The 6,858-nt window shown below is 42.3% G+C and overlaps 1 protein-coding gene across 1 annotated transcript in view; it reads right to left on the reverse strand.

The window, feature by feature from the left end:
* Positions 1-6,858, reverse strand: part of UVRAG (UV radiation resistance associated) — a 145,286-nt gene that overhangs the window by 137,705 nt on the left and 723 nt on the right. The gene's annotated exons all lie outside the window — the stretch shown is intronic.

Genomic DNA, 6,858 nt, shown 5'->3' on the forward strand with positions numbered 1-6,858 from the left:
GCAGCTCGTGCCCTGGATCAGACCCATGATACATGCAGCGTGCAAACTGGGTCCAGCCTCACATACTAGGTGCATGCACCACGCTAGTCCGGGGCTTATGCAACACGTAGGACTGGCCCAGTCATATGCTACGCTCAACGCCCACACCAGACCAGTCCTGCATAGGCACCACATACAACACTACCCATGCCAGCCATGCACTCCACACACAGTACGTGGGACCAGAGCCAGCACACGCAGCATGCAGGGTCCATCTGAGATTTATGGGCCAGAGCATAGGACTCTGTGGGTGATATCTTTAACAACCATGTGCTACAGTACAGTCTTAACTTTGTGGTTCCTGACTTGAGTCTTCAAAGGCCTCCAAAAAAAAAAAAAAAAATTAAGCTGAATGAACTAATCCTTCAGCATCTTGAGCCAGGCTCTTAAACTCCTGTGCCTTTTTATTTATTTATTTTTTAAACATTTTTCTGCAAGTGCATCAGGTTTGCACTTACATCTGAGCTTTGTACCTTTGTACCCTCAGGAATTTAGCATGAAAACAAGTTAATGCAATGTGTATAGCATGTGATTTGCAAACAAAAAAAGAGAAAAAGAGAAAATTATTTTCACAAGCATGAGTCAAGTACTCTTAAAAGACTAAAAAAAATACAATTGTAGCTTTCAGTCAACAAGCAGTTAACCTAACTATTCAACAGCAGAGTGCATTTCTCTCTTTTCTGAAGAAAGCAAGATGTCTTTACATTTAAAGAATATATGAAGAGTTTTTGAAAACTAAACAAAGTTCACCTTTGAACGCACAGTCTGAACTAAAGCATGTCAGAATGAGAGTAGCTGCACAGACCTCTCTATTGCTGTCACTGCTATTTCTTTTAACTCACATATTTCTGTAAAGTTGCTGCAAGGGGAAGCATTTCTATTAATTCATAGGCAATTAATTGAGGGCAAGCCAGCAAGAAGGATCCACCCAATTAACATACTGAAAGATTTGCCTAAGCAGACGTTTTACAGGCATTGGTAGACATTAACTCGGATACAGAGGGAACCTGAAAAGGGAAGAAAAGTAGCTCCTGCTTGAGGAGGACCCAGGTGACAATAACAGATGAAGCAGGTACTTGGGTATATTTAGAACCTGGAAAAGCCCTTCATTGGGTCAAACCAGCATTTGTGAAGGAAAGGGACGTGAGTTCTGACACTAATGGACCTCACAAGACCACTATTCTTGGTCTTCAGCACAGATGATATAATCCCTAATTACAATGGAGAATTTAACGCAGATTTCAAAAATTATATAGGATTGCTACCTCCTCACAGCAAAAATGAGCTATTGCATCACTTGTTCCCTTCTCTGGCCTTGGTTTAATGCCACCTTTTCTCTGCTGTACATAAACAGCTGCCACCCAGGCTACTCTTGTAAAGTTCTTCACTTTCAAATGTCTCTTTAGCACAGCACAATCTCTGAGCACTGATCTCTGCAGCCAACAGCAAATCTTTTCCCCCCCTGCCACAAGGGGCCAGGGTACATGTCGTGGTGCCCTGTGACCAGTGGGGTCCCACAGGGCTCTGTCCTAGGGCCCTTACTTTTTAACATCTTCATCGATGATGTAGACCATGGTGTCAGACGCGGACTGGCCAACTTTGCCGACAACACCAAACTCTGGGGTAAAGCATCCACACCTGAGGACAGAAGGGTGATCCAGGCAGCTCTTGACAGGCTCATGAAATGAACAGACGAGAACCTGATGGTGTTTAACACCAAAAAATACAAGGTTCTCCACCTTTGGAGGAAAAACCTGCAGCATGCTTATAGGCCCGGCAGTGCTACGCTGGTTAGCACTACAGCTGAAAGGGACTTGGGGGTCACGACTGACTGATGAACATGAGCCTTCAATGTGATGCTGCAGTTAGTAAAGCGAGCAAAACGCTGGCTTGCATCCATAGATGCTTGTCAAGCAAGTCCCAGGACGTCATTCTCCCATTGTACTCGGCCTTGGTGAGGCCGCAGCTGGAGTACTGCACCCAGTTTTGGGCTCCACAATTCAAAAAGGATGTGGAGAAGCTTGAGAGAGTCCAGAGGAGAGCCACGCGCATGATCAGAGGGCAGGAAAACAGACCTTATGATGAGAGGCTGAGAGCCATGGGACTCTTCAGCCTGGAAAAGCGCAGGCTCAGGGGTGATCTGGTGACCACCTATAAGTTTATTAGGGGTGTTCCCCAGGATCTGGGGGAAATTCTGTTCACCAGAGCGCCCCAAGGGATGACAAGGTCGAACAGTCACAAACTCCTCTGCAACCGTTTCAGGCTGGACATAAGGAAAAACTTCTTTACTGTCTGAGCCCCCAAGGTTTGGAATAGACTGCCACCGGAGGTGGTCCAAGCACCTACTTTGAACACCTTCAAGACACCTTTGGATGTTAATCTTGCTGGGATCCTATGATCCCTGCCGACTTCCTGCCCCTGGACAGGAGGCTGGACTCGATGATCCCCCGGGGTCCCTTCCAGCCCGAATGTCTATGAAATCTGTACCATCCAAAGAGTTAAGACATCCAAAGATACTAATTAGCTTATAGCTAATTATATGCATCCCACTTCAGTCTGCTGCACCCAACTGATACAGCACAACAGGGTACACAAAGTTTCTAGCCCCAACTGGAACAAGCCACATTAAAGAGCTAGACTAATAGCTATAATCTCCTAACACAGATGCAGCTTTCTGAGTATAAAAGACTGCTCTGTACCACTATGAAACAGCATTCCCAGAGAGCAAGAGGGACCCCTATACTGGCTACACTGATAAAACTACATCCACACCCAAGCTCTGACTGATAGGGATGTTTTAGTGAAGGCAGCTATTTTCTTCTGCAATACTTACACCAGTAAAACCTTTAAGTGCAGACCAGGCAAAAGAGAAGTGAAAACTATTTAAATATGGAACTTCCTTTGTCATTCGGTCTTCCCCTCCAGGATTTAGTCCTATTTCCTCTTTCATACAAAAGCTATTCTGTCCCTGCACTAGTAGGAAGCCAAGACTATCATCTATTTTTACCAGGGGACAACAGAAGTGTTATGTGACTTACAACACAGAGACTCCCTTAGCCATCAGCTCTCTCTTAGATGGGCATGAAGAGCTGCAAACTTGCTCCCAAGCAGGGACAGCATGGAAAAGTAGAGAACCTTTCATTCATGTTAATAAAGCACCCCCAAAAATTATCTGGCCAACCCAAACTCCCCTCATTTAACTCCTTAAGAACTTTTCTGCCATTCTAATTATAAGGGAAATAAAGTTGAGCATATTATCCATCTAAAAAGAATAGCTGTGAAATGTTAACCCTTGATAAAATTATTCTTTTCTTAACATTGTCATCTATTCTTTATACCTCCTTAAGGAATCACATCCAACTTTAAACTGTACAGCCTTCAGGTTAAACAATGCACTTGCATTTTTGTCATCAGCCTAGCAGATTTTTGGAGTCAGCTAGTAACAGTTGTAAACCCAACCAATTATTTAAACTTATAAGGCAGAGGGAAAACTATAATTCAGGAGAACAGACTCAAGAGTGCTGCATTTCAGCAGCAGCTTTAATAGATTAATTCATAGATTCATAGATGTTAGGGTCGGAAGGGACCTCAATAGATCATCGAGTCCGACCCCCTGCATAAGCAGGAAAGAGGGCTGGGTCTAGATGACCCCAGCTAGATACTCATCTAACCTCCTCTTGAAAGATTAACATAATCTTTATTATAAATTGTTTGAACTGAAGATCCCAGGGAATGGTTCAATAAGTATATGCTTCAGGTTTAATGCCCTCAGCAATCTTGGAACCAGAAGTGAATCCCAAAAGGCTCATGGATTGCATACATGTAGCTTGACATGTTGGGGTCTAACACGACACAACAGGCAAAAAACATGCTTCTCTGGACCCTTTTGTAAGACAAGGGAAGGAATCAAATCTCTTGCTCACCACCAGTTCAGAACATAGGACTGGAAACAAATTTCTGGGCCAAAAAATCCAGCCTCCTGTTCGTGCAGGCAACCATGTCATGTAACTTCTTTTATAAAGTGATCAAAATCCATGCTGTTTTCTGCTCTGATGGTTAGAGACTTGGTAGTTTCTAGTCTACATTTCACTTTTCAGTGAGGACACCTCTAGACCTCATCCTAGGAAGTAGTTTAGGACCTTTCTTAATTACGCACTACAATTCTGCACATGCAGCACACATGTTGAACCCTACTGCAAATCGTCTCTGTTATTTGTTTCTTTATTCATTATACAATTGACTAGAGAAATGACAACAGAATTCAAGAAACACCAACTTGAAGCTGGTGGTTCTGGCACAAAGTTAAGAGCTAGGGATTACTTTAAATCAGTGATTCTCAACCAGGGTACTGCAGCACCCTGGGGTGTTGAAAGATCCTTTGAAGGGTGCCAAGAGGTGTGAGGAGATAAGCAGATAAATGAAAGCTCAGACCTGTCCCTGCCTGACCGATCCCTTCCCTCCACAGCAAGGAAGTTAAGTATTGTCATATATAAATTAAGTTTTTGAAATTGGCTATCACTCTTTTTACAAGACTGATGGAGGGGTGTCTCCAAGCTAATGAGGGTGAGAACCACTGCTTCAGGTTAAAAGCCTCAGTAGTGTACCTGTAGGGGCTAATCTGCTCCAACACGCTGGAGGAACACTCACCCACTACACTGATGACAGCCTCGAAAATATGAACAACCAGCTCTCTTCAAAACCATGAAAACAGACAGAGAGACTTAGAAAAACTGACACCATCAAAAAAAATAAATGTTTCTCTCTGCACTTCACAGAGACCCCCCCCAACACACACACAAGATGGATCACACTATACACCAATGTACAAACTTAAAAAACAAATGAAAAGAGTAAAATTGTCTAATACTTCTTTTACAGAAAGTTGTTGTTACTTAAGAAAAACAGAAACTCCAACATTAGGCTGACCACAATTGTTCAGAGTTGTCACTTATATGAAATGATTCTCTCTTATAGATGTTACTGTAGCTGATGACACTACCAGAAAATGAATCAAAGAAAAAAAATTGCAAGCCTTCAGCTAACATCTCACAATTCATTAACATTTCCAATCTTTCCATACTGAAATCAGTAACAGACCTCTCATCGAGCAGGAAGAGAAGTGAGCTAGAAAGGCTGGAAATAACTGTGAAAAGGGACTTTCCTGCTTCTAAATAACGACATGCAACATCCCTTTTGATCAAGAATCAGTAATTAGTACAGAAACGTTCAACAGATCACTTGATGGCAGTATGACTGACTCTGGATGTTAAAACAGCATTTTTGTTCAAATCCCTCCTACTGGAATACACAAAGTCTTATTCATTCCTCTGTGTTATGTATGACAGGACTGAAAACTGTGCTTTTAAGCTATTATGACAAGAACTAGAAAGGGAACCAGTGCCCCTCTCGACCCATGCCACTTGCTCCATGCAGGCTCAGGGAGATCTGGAGTAGCCGAATGCTCCTTTTTCCAAAATGGAATTATTTTAGAGAGGAGCCTATCACTTTGGTTAGGTCCATTTAGATTATTTCTCAACCAGACAACAAGCAGCTGACAGTTTGCCACCATCATAGAAACTATGATCAGAGCTCAGAGTTCAAGGGTGCAACTCTCCAGTATAACCATGCCAGCAAATCCCCCAGCGAAGATGTAACTTATACCAGCGAAAGTTCATCTCTCAGTGCAGCTGAAACAGCTTCCCCTGCACTGAATAAGCAATATTATAAAAAGGACTCTCTCAGTACAACTGCATCAATATTAAGTTTTGGGTGATTTTGTTTGTTTGCTTTGTTTTGTTACTGGCACAGCTATGTGTTATTAGGGACTTTTTTGTGCATTCCCTAACAAATGGCAGGAAAATAGACTAAACACAAAGGACGTCCTCGCATGCTCAGTCAGTCAGTGATGCAATTTGAAACATTTATTCTTTCCCAAGATTAATAGGCATGAGTCAGATTGCCACATCTCTTGTCTTTACAATAAAAGTGTAGCACTGAGTGCGCTAGTAGCACCAAAGTGCTGGAACAGGAGTCAGGTGCACTCTGCATTAGCAGGTGAGAGACTATTGCCCTGCATGCTGTACTGCACTCAAAGCAGTCTGATATCTCCTATCAGTCAGAAAGCCTTTTCCACCTTATTTCTCACAGGGAGGGAGCCAACATAACCATGAGAAGCTGGATGAGATTTAGATCTAGATTTCAAAATTGTGTATTTGGCAGCCGTGTTGGTCTGAGACAAAAAGAAATGCAAAACTCTAGATGAGACCTTTTATTAGACCCGCTAAGAAATAGGAATTTTTGCACGATTTCTTAGCGGGTCTAATACAAGGTCTCATCTCTGAATCAAGAGGTTTTGCATTTCAAAATTGCAATCAGACATTAAGAAAAAAATTCTTCTTCACCTACCTCCCAAAAAAACAGAGGTTTACAAGCTTCGTCACTTTTGCTTATTACAACTATTGGCATTTTTGTGAAGGAAACGTAAGCTTTTTTTTTTTTTTTTTTTTTTTAAATAAGCCGTTAGCACTTTCACAAAAGACATTTTTCTCTGCCGTATAAATTATAGACAACTCTGGATATTAGGTAACTCTGGATATGACGATTAAGACTCTGAACCAGGATTCGGGAGCACTTTCACGAAAGACACTGTTCACTGCCGTATAAATTATAGACATCTCTGGATATCAGGCAACTCTGGATATGATGATTAAGGCTCTGAACCAGGATTCGGGAGCTCAGATTCAGATCCAAGCTCCTTAAACGAGTCATTTAGCTTCTGCCTTCAAACCCTCAGCTTTGGCTTCTACGCTGCAGCCGTCT

The sequence above is a fragment of the Alligator sinensis genome, unplaced genomic scaffold (genome assembly GCF_000455745.1).
Source record: "Alligator sinensis unplaced genomic scaffold, ASM45574v1 scaffold1008_1, whole genome shotgun sequence".
Taxonomy (NCBI): Eukaryota; Metazoa; Chordata; order Crocodylia; family Alligatoridae; genus Alligator; species Alligator sinensis.